Source organism: Mauremys reevesii, linkage group 3 (genome assembly GCF_016161935.1).
Source record: "Mauremys reevesii isolate NIE-2019 linkage group 3, ASM1616193v1, whole genome shotgun sequence".
Classification (NCBI taxonomy): domain Eukaryota; kingdom Metazoa; phylum Chordata; order Testudines; family Geoemydidae; genus Mauremys; species Mauremys reevesii.
Genome location: NC_052625.1, coordinates 135,342,077 through 135,351,583, shown reverse-complemented (window position 1 = coordinate 135,351,583; position 9,507 = coordinate 135,342,077). Strand labels below are relative to the sequence as shown.

The 9,507-nt window shown below is 45.3% G+C and overlaps 1 pseudogene; it reads left to right on the top strand.

The window, feature by feature from the left end:
* The first annotated feature begins 1,883 nt into the window (after positions 1–1,883).
* LOC120401158 lies at positions 1,884–8,866 on the top strand (annotated as a pseudogene).
* Positions 8,867–9,507: the final 641 nt, after the last annotated feature.

Below are 9,507 nucleotides of genomic sequence, written 5' to 3'. Positions count from 1 at the left end.
CCTGATCCAGCACTCATGGAAGTCAATGGCAAAACTCTCATTGTCTTTAATGGGAACAGAGTTGTGCAAAGGGCGGGAGGGGGGCGAATGCATGTAAGCAACATCTGAGCCAACTCCACATCCTGCATACCAAAAAGGTAACACACAAACCTGGTCTGAAAGGGCTGTGCAACAGGGGCATTCCATCACCAGCCCTAGATGTGAGGATGGGGGTAAGGTGCCCATAGATGTCTGCGAAAAAAATACATGTAGAAAGGCGTGTTGAGGTTTAGCTGGTAAGGGAGGCTTCCTTTTCAGTATCTAGTAAAAAAGGAGTGTTCCCAGATACTTACTTATGTACCTGGCAAAACCCAAGATCTTTCCTTTCCTTTTCCAGTTACCAAATCTACTGCTTCAGGAACTCCTGGAGTTGCGGGGGGTGGGGGGGGGGAGGTGGGGTAGTTCCTTTCCACCCGCTGTTAATAAAGTTAATGAGGGCCACCAGAGCCAGTAACCGCAGTGTCCTGGCCCCCTACTAAGATTGGTAGATTAAATAATGGGGTACCTTCCACATCCAAGACCCCCTTCTGGGAACTTGACAGCTAGGTTCAATTGGCGCTAAAAGTGGCCCTAAACTGATGGAGTGTAAATCCACTATTTGGGAGACTATCCTGCAGACCTCCATCAGGAGTAGCTGTTGAGGCTTACCCCCGCTCCCATTGACGTCAGTAGAAGTTTTGTCATTGACTTGGGAGCAGGATGGATTTCCATAGGGGAGCTCCCTAGTTAGGTGAAGTAATTGCTGGATTCTCAAACGGGGCAGGTGGGGAGTGCAGTACGCCTGTCATGCAGAATTTCTTAGCTTGGCCTCAGACACATCTCCGTCCCGAACAACCCCGGTTTCCTGCTCCCAGGTGTGTGTGTGCTCACCGGGAGTGCCGCGTGAAGTCGGCCCGCCGTATCAGGCTCTAACAGCAGCTTCGAGACAGCAGCAGCCTCCTGGGGCCTTCAGCGCTGGGATGAGAGACTGTTTGCAGAGCCACGTGGCAAAGTCCCGGCTGAGGCTGCCATGGCTGGTCATCAAATAAAGGACTTAGCAGAGCTAACAGTGCAATTGTGACCACGTTTCATGAGCAAATCGTTGCGAATAGGGATGGCTGACAAATGCCACCTTTCTCTGGGGGGGTCTCTGAGGCTCTCCGCATGCTGGGCGCTGTGCTGTAAAGTGGAAAGCCACCTGACAGGCTTTCGGGAGAGAGATGGGGGCAGGCCTTGAGTGTTTCTCTGCTGCTTCTGCTGTATAGATACGCTCCCTGAGCTGCTCTCTGTGTCCCTGCATCATACAGAGGGGTCCTAGTTTGGGGCTGCCATGGGGCCAGAGCTATGCGTGGGGATCTATAGGCGGCCACAGCAGTAAGCCAAGAATTCCCGAGCACCAGGAACAGCGATAAACGCCAGCTGATCATGCTCAGTGACAGCGTGGCCAAGTACAGCGCAAAGGGGCAGGGACACCCCCACCCCTCCGCTCGGGGCTACTGCAGGCTCGCAGCACGGCTGGAGTCACAGGGAGCATGAGAAACCTTGGCCCTGCCGTTGACACGTTGCAGTAGCGAGAAATAAATGTTCCGTCTGCAGCCAGGATCGCCAGCCCGCCTCCACGCGGATCTCATAGGAAAGGAGAAGGGGGCAAGCGAGGAGCCCGGTTGTATGGGGAGCTGTCATGCGGGGCGGGCATGGGGGGGGGGAAAGGAGGGGAGTGGCGGTGGTGTTGGAGACTCTGGGTTTGGGAGCTCGGTGTGTGGGGGCGGGTGGGAAGCTGGTTCTCGCAGCTCCATTGGGTGTATTGTGGCGGCGGGGGGCGGTTGAGGATCCCCAACGTGTGTGTGGAGCCAGTCAGGGGGTGGATGCCCTGGTTGATTGATTCTTCTTTTGTTTCTAGGTAAGATACTTGGAGCAAGGAAGCAAACTGCTGGAGACCTAGCTCAAAGCCCTGCGGTGACCTGAGAGATCTGTGTCAAGAGCCTCTGCTGGAGCTCTGCAGAGCCGCGGACCTTAAGAAAGGGCAAAGGGCAATAACCCTACTCTACAGCCTGGCCTGCTGTAGCAGAACACACTAGCTCGCCACAGCCACTGGGGAGCACCACAGCAAGCCACACCGTCCTACCCCATCTGTCTGTCCGTATCCACCTGTTGTCCTTCCTATACTGTACATAGATTGTGAGCCATTTGGAACAGGGCGTGTCTGTTTGTTCAGCACCTAGAGTAACCCACACACCTCCTGGGTGTGGTGTTCTGTCCCCTGGGGGGAGGGGAGGGGAAGAGGTGTCTGCTCGACAGCCTTAGCTAACAGGCAGTTGGCTTTTAGCTCATGCAGTAGAGGCTCATGAGACACACACCCACAAGGTTCGATCCCAACCCTGGTGGACTGGGGTCTGTCGCTGTAACACTAGCACAATGGGGTCAGTGGTCTTGGTCCATGACTCTGGCTCCTATGCACTACAGTAATCAGGGGTGGCTCCAGGCCCCAGCACGCCAAGCGCGTGCTTGGGGCAGCATGCCGCGGGGGCGCTCTGCCGGTCCCCGGGAGGGCGGCAGGCAGCTCCGGTGGACCTCCCACAGGCGTCCCTGCGGAGGGTCCGCTGGTCCCACGGCTTCAGTGGAGCATCCACAGGCACGCCTGTGGGAGGTCCACCGGAGCCGCGGGACCAGCAGACCCTCCGCAGGCACGTCTGTGGGAGGTCCACCGGAGCCTCGGGACCAGCAGACCCTCCGCAGGCACGTCTGTGGGAGGTCCACCGGAGCCGTGGGACCTGCGACCAGTGTGCTGCCGTGCTTGGGGCGGCGAAATGGCTAGAGCCGCCCCTGACAGTAATACATACAAGGGTGCACCACACCCAGGCAGGACAGCAACAAAGTGCTCCACCCAGGACCATACTATACCATGCCTGTGTGTCCCACCCACACAAGAACATGTCACAATGGTGCCACACCCACAGCAATGCACCACAGAATGCCACCGTGAAAAATGCCCAGGAAAATATACCCTGTCACCACACAACAGTGCTTCTTCACACAGTATTATAGGATGAAACACCACACTAGAACATGCTACAGGACAGTTGATACACAATAGCTACAACACACACAGGATCTCCCATATACAAAGGACACGACGGTGCTTTGCACCATCCTGACTGCACCATCACCACTGGAGATAAAGTGGGGCCCACTCATCCCTCGGTATGTTACAGGCCACATACTGCACCACTGCTTTTCCCGTGGCTTGGGTATCAAAGGATTCAGTCCTTGAAAAGTCTATTAGCAGTGGCTTCCAAGGAAGCTGTGACCAACAAGAAGCCTTATGATGGTGCCTTGAAGGGAGGAAGAAAGCCGAGACAAACATGGAAGCTTTTAGCCCTATAGGACTGAGTTTATAATTAAGAAAAGCAGTTGCAGTTGATGGAATGCAAACTATACTCTGCATTGATCCTATCGTGCACTGAAACAATACCCCGATTTGGGATCATTCTCATCCTGATATTAGTGCGACCCGAAGCCAGCCGTCTTGGCGACACAAAATGGCAGAGGAGAGAAAGGGGGTGGAGGAAGAGAAAGAAAATTGTTTATGAAGATTATTTCATCTGTTCAGCCATTCTGTCACATACGTTTTATTTCACAGTGTGCTGTGCAATCAGAGGAAACCATTCTATACCTACAGAGTGGAGTTCGAAAAGCTAGTATTGGTGTTAAATGTGAAATCCGTTGCTAGATCTTTATTTTATATGTATGCCTATTTATGTATTTAGTTAATTGAAGGATGTGGAGGCTGCCTCTTCAACTCGCATCTCCCTGGAGAAACAGCTGGATAATCTGGAGGCTGAAATTGCATTCCTGCAGAGAGTACACAGTGAGGTTAGGTTTAGAGTTTTGTATGTCTATTTGTTTTAAACATCACTTTCCAATCTTTCTGTTCTGGAAGCTCTGCAGAAGTATCGTATTATTTACCATGTACTGTGTGTGTGTTTCTGTCAGAACAGGAAATCGAAGATTTGATGAAACAGAGCTACAATGCTTCAGCGTGTGTTGAAGTCTCCTGCTCAATCCCAGACCTGGCTCCTGCTCTGAGGGACATTCAGATGGAGTCTGAAGGAATTGCAGCCAAGAACCTGCAGGTAAAATTATACTTCAGCGGATCTGCAAAATGAAATTATCTGTCAGCCTTTGCTGATAAAAAATCCTTGTTCATGACAAACATGTTATATATGTATATATATATAAAGATATATATATATATATATAAAGATATATATATATATATTTACTATGCCATCTCTAGAAACAAACATCCATAATATAGACACATATCTTCATAAGAGAAATATTTCTCCTACTACACATCCCACAAAAGGCATAGAAAGGCGTGGAGGGAGAGTCTACTTTCAATGGCTGTACATTGCAAGATTAATTTTAAAATTACAAGCAATTTTTGCTTATTTACTTACACTTATCTATAGCCCTCCATAAAATAGTTGGCAATATTCCCATTACTTTAAATATATTTATGTATTAATAAAATAACGGAAACACATTTTTTCTTTCATAGCTGACTATAAACATTCATGTTTGCCATATTCTGTTTAATTTCCCCTCAGGAAATAGACGAGTGATACAAAACCAGATTTCTTGACTTTAATCAACCTTCCACAAAACATGACGAGAATGTGAGACGTTTCAGGGAAGAAATAGGGAACTGCAAAAGAAGTGTAAGTGGATTTGAAAACCCCTTCCAGCTTATGTTATGTCACTTCTAATGCAACCCTTTGTTCTGATTTCACTAAGTTAGGTAATGTGACAGTCGTCTGATATATTTTCCAGTAATGGTGGTCTTTTAGGCTATGTGCAGGGAGGGAGGTGGACTGGAGTAGCGGTGTCTCTATATATGACCCCATGCCAAACCGGTAGAAAGCATACACGAATAATATTTTATATAACTTCGGCTACTTATTAATTCCCACATCTGAAATCAACGTGTAGGTCGGTTCAGATGATCTGAAAAAATGACTGACGGGGTTAGAGGACAATTAGTTTGCAATAGAACATGTCTTGTTTGGAAGAAAGTGACACTTCTAAAGACAGACAGCTCCTTGGTGTGGAGTCTAGGTGCCATTCGGGGTAGATTTATTAAGCTGTGAAAAACACAGTGAAGTAGCAGTTGCTAGTGAAGTCCACACTTTAATTTCCAGCATAAGGACAAATACTAAGGTACGTGTCAGAGACTGGGGTGTTATTAAAAGTCATTGTTTTACATATCGATAGATCCCTTTGACAGGTCGGGTCAGGGTACAAAGTCCAAACCTCCTCCCTAACTCACATTTAAAATGAATCAAGCTGCAAACCTCCAACACAATAATTTATTATTTCAAAGGATTTTCATTTCTGGGCCTCAGAGACTCTTGCACTTTATTTACCCCACCTCCTCCCAGTAAAACTTTTGCAACAGACAAAAATGCAATACCACATTTCAAGTCAATGCATTTTCTTTTGATTTCCACATATTTTGGCCAGATAGGAACATATTCAATTTCCCCGAGGCTTAGGTACATTTATATTAAGTGTATGTTTGATACAGAGGGTGTGCCCAGTTCTAGCATAGAATATGGGGGATGCAGACATGCAGGATTCAGTGCAGCACAAACTATTCATATTGAGCAGGTATTTACATTGGCCTCAACCTCTTCGTTGCAGGTGAGATTCATTTTGCAGAGGATTTTTTTTCAGTATGATGCAGCTTTATTAAATTTGAAATCTGTGGTGGCAATGGAAATTTTTCTCATTTCTGTCCCAAACCATTTCCGTTCTTGGGATACTTGTGGAGGTAAAAGACAAGATTCCAAGGCTCAGAGCCTGGCCCCATTAAGTCTATGGGAATTTTGCCTGTGACTTCAGTGAGGCCAGGATTTTATGGCAGGAGTGAACAGATCGGTGATTTCGCATTGCACTCTTCTGGTGCTACAGATTAAGCCCCTTAAAACAGAAATGCAACATTAGGGATTCAGATCAAGGAAATACAAGAGAAATATACCGAAGTGACTGAAGGATTACAGGCAAACTACAATTCGTAGGTTTTAATTTAATTTAATTTTTTCCCTCTTTGCAAATATTGAATTAAGCCAATAGGTAAATCAGGCCAATCTAAAGTTATCCTGAATTTTAATTATTAGGAGCCACCTTTTGGAGTAGGCAGTCACTAGACTTAAATACACGTCCTCTGGCTGCTTGTAGATCTTTGAAAAGCAGGAAACCTGGCACACCTTTCTCTGTCCTGACTTATCTTTGCTAGTCCTTTCTGCAGTTAAGAATTCTTTACACAGTAACCTTTGCAGAGCTCATTCCGGCATATTAACACCCTAGATCGGCTTTTGATTAATTGAGCTCTCTGGATACGGTCGGACGAAAGATGTGTGTTGATCTTTTCAGGAGAAAACACAAACACTGCAAGAGGAACTGAAAGCAATGAAGGAGAAAATCGCCCTCCATCTGTGTGACTAGCAAAATCTCCTGCACGTGAAAAAATGGCTTTGGACGTTGAGATCGCCACATATAAGTTATGATGCTGTTGAAGAAGGGGATTTATGCCAGATTCACACGCGATCCTCGGTCTCTCTTTTGTGCTTTCTTTAGCTTTCGGGGTCTCCTTCGTTTCATAGTCACTCTCAATGCTACGGTGCTTTTTGTTTTTTTAAGGAAGCTGATTGAAAGTGAGGATAGAAGAACTGGTGACCTCTTTGAGTGGGCTACATCTCATAGGCAGGATGACAGGCCACGGGCAGGGCAATACCATTGAAAGCATTGCCGAAGGCCAGGCTGTAGATACCACCCCCAGCAAACCTGTACTTATCAGGGAAAGGAGTCATTTGCACCGGGATAGGGACCGATAGGAAAACACGTGACAAAAATGCTAGGGAATAAAATAACCCTTAAAATTCACAGGGATGGAGGAAATTGTGTGTAATTACTGGGACTCAAACTACTTCAGTATAATATTTTATCTCACAAGCCTAAGGAAGGACTGACCGAGATACTGATGTAACCATGTCGCGAGAATAATCCACTGAGGCTTGCACTGTATGTATTTAAAAGTATTTCTGACCCTGTATCTTCAGTTAACTTTGCACCACTACTAATGCATTAGCACAGTCTAGGAGGTCGTGTCTGTGATTTGCGCAGGGGTTATTGCTGCTTCATTAGTACCTTTTAATGTTCATTATTTTTGCCCCACCGTTTTTCATTCATTACCAGTATTTTCCCCTTAAAACAGTTGAGACAGACAAAGCCTAAATCCAGGAAGGCACCCGAAAGAGGATGTTAAGGATTACTGGTGCTACTGCTGCTGAGAGCTAAAGAAGAATACATCACGATGGTAATTTGCTTGGGATCAAAGAAATGAGAGTCACATGCCACACGCTTCAATCTTTCTAACTTTAGCGCCTTTAGTCAAACCGCATTTCCAAACGATGCCTGGTTTTTCAAACCTGATTTGTCGCTTTTATTAAATTAAATAAAATTATGAGCATGTGTTTTTTGCCTGAGTTGGTCCCCTTTTCTTCTGCTCTGTTTAATGATTATCTAAAGCGAGGCATTGTGCATTATTTCACAAAGGTATTTGTTAGCCTTTAAAGGACCTGACAGTTGTTATAACATTCTGCATCTCTGAAACATTTACTAGTAACCTTTTTTCCAAGCAGTGTCATGTGGTAAAGTCTAACCTAATGAGAAGTTTCCATCCCGAAAAATCTCTAACGTTACTGAAGATAAATGAATAGAAAACAGAGGAACATGTTAATTAATTAGATCTTACATAGATCACGCTTGAAGAAAATTTTTTACAAAAGAAGACCTGACTTTGCCGAAATAATTTTCATTCCCATCTATTAAAAATTATTCGGCTCTAAACGAGAAGTTCGCATTAGCTTTCTGAGCAGGGTCCTATTATTTTTGTATTATATGTTTTCTGATCTATATCGCTACACAGACACACTCACACGTGTTACTTAAGAGAGAGAGAATTATTTTGACTCAGTTTTTTGCGATTTCATGGAAAGGATTGTTAAGAAACTCTCATCTTAACATCACACCAAACTTGAAACATGTCTCTCAAACACAAAGCAGCGCCTAAATCAAAAGCTTCGCTTCAGCTCCATTTCTGAAAGGTTCACTCAGGGTGAATTACAATTTATTCCAGAGAAAATAAACGGATCTAGTTTAAAAAATGCCTCCACACTTGCAGAAAGCCAGGGAGAATTATAAGGGGCCACCACATCACACCAGCACTGTAGGTACCGTATAATTATAATAATACACTTTCCACACAGACATACTTATTTGCGCCAAATCCCGGCAATTCGACAACAATTTCGAAGTTACATCGCAAGACAAATCAGAGTACTGTATCCCTTTCTTACAAAGGTGACGTGCTATGTTCTGCGCAACACAAACTTGAATGTTGTACAGCAGTAAAACCTATTTCCGTTTTGGCAGGCTATTTGTTTAGTGCTAACAGATCCAGTGATGAAAATGTACCTTTATTTCTTTCTGAACATCGGACCTATGCATGCTCCCTTTTAATGATGGAAACAACTGCTGCTTTCCCCCGTCATCAGAACTAGGAACATGTTATTGAATGACAGGATGATTTTTTAATTCAACACCGGTAGTTATCATCAGAAGTTTTATAATGCTCCTGATTCTGGATTCCTCAACTATCCAGACAACTTCCCTCCTCTTCCTCCTTTTGGATACTGAGATCCACGAGGATCTCAAAGATGTATCGTTTTGTCTTAACTCAGAAGTTTTGAGTACTGACGTTCAAAGGAAGCACGTGAGATAAAGAGGGCCACTGTGCTGGTCCATTGTAGTGAATTCTTGGTTTGAAGAGCATACAGAGTTACCCACAAATTCCACAGGTCCACTGAGGGATAGTTCCATCAATGGCTATTAGTCAACAAGGTCGGGAGGCAACCCCACGCTCCAGGAGTCCCTAAACCAGCAACTGCCAGAAGATGGGCCTGGAAGACAGGGGATGGATCACTCAGACTGTTCTGTTCAATCCGTCAAGCATCTGGCACTGGTCATTGCCAGAGACAGGATACTGGGCTAGATGGACCATTGGTCTGACCCAGTATCGGGGTTCTTATGGTTCTTATTCACACTAACAGTATAACCTCTTGGTTTATACGGTAAACCCTCATAAATTGCCAAGGCAGCCTGGACAGTCTGAATCAAAGCAATCGGAATAGTTTGCATTATGAGCAGCATGACATAAAGGAGTTTTGCTTGCTTCAGTTGTGTGTTGGGGCTATTCATAAGTGAGTGTCTGTAATTTTGATACTTATGTGAAATGAGGGCCACGAAGAGCAAAACTTGATATGACCACTGGCACAATAGTCCATAATGACAGCTTCAGGTGTTTTGTGATGAAAATGCAGATATTCTTCTGTTGGGAAGTCATCTCATGAGACAGATTTTTGT